The following is a 6724-nucleotide window of genomic DNA, read 5'->3' on the forward strand; positions in this document are numbered from 1 at the left end:
AGCAGATCGAGGGACGTGATCGTTCCCCTCTATTTGACACTGGTGAAGCCTCATCTGGAGTACTGTGTCCAGTTTTGGGCCCCACACTACAAGAAGGGTGTGAAAAAATTGGAAAATGTCCAGCAGAGGGCAACAAAAATTATTAGGGGACTGGAACACATGACTTATGAGGAGAGGCTGAGGGAACTGGGATTATTTAGTCTGTGGAAGAGAAGAATGAGGGAGGATTTGATAGCTGCTTTCAACTACCTGAAAGGGGGTTCCAAAGAGGAGGGATCTAGACTGTTCTCAGTGGTAGCAGATGACAGAACAAGGAGTAATGGTCTCAAGTTATAGTGGGGGAGGTTTAAGTTGGATATTAGGAAAAACTTTTTCACTAGGAGGGTGGTGAAGCACTGGAATGCGTTACCTAGGGAGATGGTGGAATCTCCTTCCTTAGAAGTTTTTAAGGTCAGACTTGACAAAGTCCTGGCTGGGATGATTTAGTTGGGGATTGGTCCTGCTTTGAGCAGGGGGTTGGACTAGATGGCCTCCTGAGGTCCCTTCCAACCCTGATATTCTGTGATTCTATGATTCTGTGATGGAGTGTGCTTGACATAAGTACGTGTGTTGCATGTTGGCAACTGAAGCAAGAACTTAAGGTTTCAAGTGGTCAAGAACTGTTTGTATAAAACAACTTTGTTATGTCCCTGGGAAATATATAAAGAATCAGCAGATTAGGAAATAACGCTAGCTGTATTGCTATAAAATGTATAAGAATTGGAGGAAATGGCACACTTGAATTATGGCGGCCTGCCTGGAACTGTCTCCATGGAGTTGTGGGTGAAAGGCACAGACAACAGAGACAAAAGACTAATGGAGGCTTGACACATTTGCAATTTGGAGTCTCTCAACAATCCAGAGCTCTGTTTGGATATATATGTGGCTTTTCTGCCGGCTCCTCACATCTTGTGATCCGACTGAACCTTGACTGGCCATTGGGACGTCATTCTGATCTTCAGACTCTGGTGTAGTATGTTTGGGGTATGAATGTGGAGTGAATGAGGTTTATTTTGTAAGCAATAAAGAGTACTTAGAGTATTATATACCAACACTGTGTCTGGTATCTGCCTGCTCCCCCATCCCGTAGGGAGGCCCCTGTTGCAGGTCTAACACTGGGGGGGATGGGGAGAAGCAGGGGCGGGAAGAGGTGGGGTGGGGACTTGGGGAAGGCGTGGAGTGGTGGCCAGGGCCTGGGGCAGAGCAGGGAGTGGAGCACTCCCTAGCTAGAGGGGAAGTCGGCACCTATGGTGTGTCCCTGCCACAGCAGGTCGCTTGGGCGGGTTCCCTGAGTGCCTGCACAGCACTAACTAGACTTCTGCACAGCCGCACAGCTTACAGGGAACTTAGCCTGACAGGAAGTTTTTCTTAATGTCCCACCTAAACCTCCCTTGCTGCAATTTTAGGCCATTGCCTCTTGTCCTATCCTAAGAGGTTAACGAGAACAATTTTTCTCCCTCCTTCTTGTAACAACCTTTTATGTACTTGAGAACTGTTATTATGTCTCCCCTTCAGTCTTCTCTTCTCCAGACTAAACAAACCCAATTTTTTCAATCTTCCCTCCTAGGTCATGTTTTCTAGACCTTTCATCATTGTTGTTGCTCTTCTCTGGACTTTCTCCAGTTTGTCCACATCTTTCCTGAAATGTGGCACCCAGAACTGGACACAATATTCCAGTTGAGGCCTAATCAGCACGGAGTAGAGCGGAAGAATTACTTCTTGTGTCTTGCTTACAACACTCCTGTTAATACAGCCCAGAATGATGTTTGCTTTTTTTACAGGAGTGTTACTCTGTTGTCTCATATTTAGCTTATGATCCACTATGACTCCCAGATTCCTTTCCACAGTGCTCCTTCCTAGGCAATCATTTCCCATTTTGTATGTGTGCAACTGATCGTTCATAAGAATGGCCATATTGGGTCAGACCAAAGGTCCATCTAGTCCAGTACCCTGTCTTCTGACAGTGGGAGGGAATGAGAAGAACAAGTAATAATCAAGTGATCCATCCCCTGTTGCCCATTCCCAGCTTCCGGCAAACAGAGGCTTAGGATCATAGAATCATAGAATATTAGGGTTGGAAGGGACCTCAGGAGGTCATCTAGTCCAACCCCCTGCTCAAAGCAGGACCAACCCCCAACTAAATCATTAGGGACACCATCCCTGCCCATGCTGGCTAATACCCATTGATGGACCTATCCCCTGTTAATTTATCTTGTTCTGTTATAGTCTGGGCCTTCACAACAACCTCTGGCAAAGAGTTGCACAGGTTCACTGTGCGTTGTGTGAAGAAATACTTCCTTCTGTTTATTTTAAACCTGCCTATTAATTTCATTTGGTGACCCCTAGTTCTTGTGTTATGAGAAGGAGTAAATAACACTTCCCTATTTACTTTCTCCACACCAGTCATGATTTTATAGACCTCTGTCATATCTCCCCCTTAGTTGTCTTTTTTCCAAGCTGAAAAGTCCCACTCTTATTAATCTCTTCTCATACAGAAGCCATTCCATACCCCTAATCATTTTTGTTGCCCTATTCTGAACCTTTTCCAATTCCAAAATATCTTTTTTGAGATGGGGCGACCACATCTGCACGCAGTATTCAACATGTGGGCATACCATGGATTTATATAGAGGCAATATGATAGTTTCTGTCTTATTATCTATCCCCTTCTTAATGATTCCCAACATCCTGTTTGCTTTTTTGACTGCCGCTGCACATTGAGTGAATATTTTCAGAGAACTATCCACAATGACTCCAAGATCTCTCTCTTGAGTGGTAAACATGACACACTTTAATGGATTAAAAGTTGGCTAACTGGTAGGTCTCAAAATTTAGCTGTAAATGGGGAATCATCATCAAACAGGTGTGTTCCCTGTGGGGTCCTGCAGGGAATGGATCTTGGCCCTACGCTATATAACATTTTTATCAATGACCTGGAGAAAACATAAAATCACTGATAAAGTTTGCAGGTGATACAAAAATTGGGGGAGTGGTTTATAAATGAAGAGGACAGGTCACTGATTCAGAGCAATCTGGATCACTTGATAAGCTTGGCAGAAGCAAACATTATGTATTTTAACATGGATAAATGTAAATGTGAACATCTGGAAACAAAGAATGCAAGCCATACTTACAGGATGTGGGACTCTGCCCTGGGAAGCAGTGACTCTGAAAAAGATTTGGGGGTCGTAGTGGATAATCAGCTGAACGTGAGCTCCCAACGTGACGCTATGGCCAAAAGAGCTAATGTGATCCTGGGAGGCATAAACGGGAATCTCGTGTGGGAGCAGAGAGGTTATTGTACCTCTGCATTTGGCACTGGTGCGACCTGTGCTTGAATACTGTGTCCAGCTCTGGTGCCCACAATGTTGATGTTGATGGCCACAATTAAGGATATTAATGAAATGGAGAAAGATCAGAGAAGAGCCATGAGAATGAATAAGGGATTAGAAAATATGCCTTATAGTGCTAGATTCAAAAGGCTGAATCTATTTATCTTAACAAAGAGAAGGCTAAGGGGGGACTTGATTACAATGTATAAGTATCTACATGGGGAACAAATATTTAATAATGGGCTGTTCAGTCTATCAGAGAAAGTTATAATATGATCCAATGACTGGAAGTTGAAGCTAGACTAATTCAGACTGGAAATCAGGTGTACATTTTTAACAGTGAGGGTAATTAACCACTGGAACAATTTACCAAGGGTCATTGTGGATCCTCTATCACTGACAATTTTTAAATCAAGACTGGATGTTTCTCTAAAAGCTTTGCTCTAGGAATTATTTGGGGGATCTAATTTGGATATAGATAGAGCCCTCTTTAATATTTTTAATGAAGTAAATACTAATGGAAACTGCGTGATCATGGGAGACTTTAACTTCCCAGATATAGACTGGAGGAGGAGTGCTAGTAATAATAATAGGGCTCAGATTTTCCTAGATGTGATAGTTGATGGATTCCTTCATCAAGTAGTTGCTGAACCGACTAGAGGGGATGCCATTTTAGATTTGGTTTTGGTGAGTAGTGAGGACCTCATAGAAGAAATGGTTGTAGGGGACAATCTTGTTCAAGTGATCACGAGCTAATTCAGTTCAAACTGAATGGAAGGATTAACAAAAATAAATCTGCAACTAGGATTTTTGATTTCAAAAGGGCTGACTTTCAAAAATTAAGGAAATTAGTTAGGGAAGTGGATTGGACTGAAGAATTTATGGATCTAAAGGCAGAGGAGGCCTGGGATTACCTTAAATCAAAGCTGCAGAAGCTATCGGAAGCCTGCATCCCAAGAAAGGGGAAAAAATTCATAGGCAGGAGTTGTAAACCAAGCTGGATGAGCAAGCATCTAAGAGAGGTGATTAAGAAAAAGCAGAAAGCCTACAAGGAGTGGAAGATGGGAAGGATCAGCAAGGAAAGCTACCTTATTGAGGTCAGAATATGTAGGGATAAAGTGAGAAAGGCTAAAAGTCAAGTAGAGTTGGACCTTGCAAAGGGAATTAAAACCAATAGTAAAAGGTTCTATAGCCATATAAATAAGAAGAAAACAAAGAAAGAAGAAGTGGGACCGCTAAACACTGAGGATGGAGTGGAGGTCAAGGATAATCTAGGCATGGCCCAATATCTAAACAAATACTTTGCCTCAGTCTTTAATAAGGCTAAAGAGGATCTTAGGGATAATGGTAGCATGACAAATGGGAATGAGGATATGGAGGTAGATATTACCATATCTGAGGTAGAAGCGAAACTCAAACAGCTTACTGGGACTAAATCGGGGGGCCCAGATAATCTTCATCCAAGAATATTAAAGGAATTGGCACTTGAAATTGCAAGCCCATTAGCAAGAATTTTTAATGAATCTGTAAACTCAGGGGTTGTACTGTATGACTGGAGAATTGCTAACATGGTTCCTATTTTTAAGAAGGGAAAAAAAAGTGATCTGGGAAACTACAGGCCTGCTAGTTTGACATCTGTAGTATGCAAGGTCTTGGAAAAAAATTTTAAGGAGAAAGTAGTTAAGGACATTGAAGTCAATGGTAAATGGGACAAAATACAACATGGTTTTACAAAAGGTATATGGTGCCAAACCAACCTGATCTCCTTCTTTGAGAAAGTAACAGATTTTTTAGACAAAGGAAACGCAGTGGGTCTAGTTTACCTAGATTTCAGTAAGGCGTTTGATATGGTGCCACATGAGGAATTATTAGTTAAATTGGAAAAGATGGGGATCAATATGAAAATTGAAAGGTGGATAAGGAATTGGTTAACAGGGAGACTACAGCGGGTCACACTGAAAGGTGAACTGTCAGGCTGGAGGGAGGTTACCAGTGGAGTTCCTCAGGGATCAGTTTTGGGACCAATCTTACTTAATCTTTTTATTACTGACCTCAGCACAAAAAGTGGGAACGTGCTAATAAAGTTTGCGGGAGGTATTGCCAATTTGGAGAGAGACCGGGATATCCTACAGGAAGATTTGGATGACCTTGTAAACTGGAGTAATAGTAATAGGATGAAATTTAATAGTGAGAAGTGAAAGGTCATGCATTTAGGGATTAATAACAAGAATTTTAGTTATAAGCTGGGGACGCATCAATTAGAAGTAACGGAGGAGGAGAAGGACCTTGGAGTATTGGTTGATCACAGGATGACTATGAGCCGCCAATGTGATATGGCCATGAAAAAAGCTAATGCGGTCTTGGGATGCATCAGGCGAGATATTTCCAGTAGAGATAAGGAGGTTTTAGCACTGGTGAGATCTCATCTGGAATACTGTGTGCAGTTCTGGTCTCCTATGTTTAAGAAGGATGAATTCAAACTGGAACAGGTACAGAGAAGGGCTACTAGGATGATCCGAGGATGGAAAACCTGTCTTATGAAAGGAGACTCAAGGAGCTTGGCTTGTTTAACCTAACTAAAAGAAGGTTGAGGGGAGATATGATTGCTCTCTGTAAATATATCAGAGGGATAAATACCAGCGAGGGAGAGGAATTATTTAAGCTCAGTACCAATGTGGACACAAGAACAAATGGATATAAACTGGTCATTGGGAAGTTTAGACTTGAAATTAGATGAAGGTTTCTAACCATCAGAGGAGTGAAGTTCTGGAACAGCCTTCCAAGGGAAGCAGTGGGGGCAAAAGACCTATCTGGCTTCAAGATTAAACTCTATAAGTTTATGGAGGAGATGGTATGATGGGATAACATGATTTTGGCAATTAACTGATCTTTAAATATTCATGGTAAATAGGCCCAATGGCCTGTGATGGGATGTTAGATGGGGTGGGATCTGAGTTACTACAGAGAATTCTTTCCTGGGTATCTGGATGGTGAATCTTGCCCATATGCTCAGGGTTTAGCTGATTGCCATATTTGGGGTTGGGAAGGAATTTTCCTCCAGGGCAGATTGGAAGAGGCTTTTTCACCTTCCTCTGCAGCATGGGGCACGGGTCACTTGCCCGAGGATTCTCTGCTCCTTGAAGTCTTTATAGCCAAGCTGGATGGAAAATCTCTCTCCCAGCTACAGGTTCCTGCAGTCCCCTAGTGAACAGACTTGCTCCCTGGGTATTACACTGACCCTGCTCTCTCCAGGATCAAGCCATGGATGAGTTTCTATTCAGCATGTCCTTGCGCAGGGTCATGCCTGGCTGGGAAGCACTGAGCTAGGCGAGCAGGACAGGCAGAGGGCACTT

This window comes from Lepidochelys kempii, chromosome 24 (assembly GCF_965140285.1).
Source record: "Lepidochelys kempii isolate rLepKem1 chromosome 24, rLepKem1.hap1, whole genome shotgun sequence".
Taxonomy (NCBI): domain Eukaryota; kingdom Metazoa; phylum Chordata; order Testudines; family Cheloniidae; genus Lepidochelys; species Lepidochelys kempii.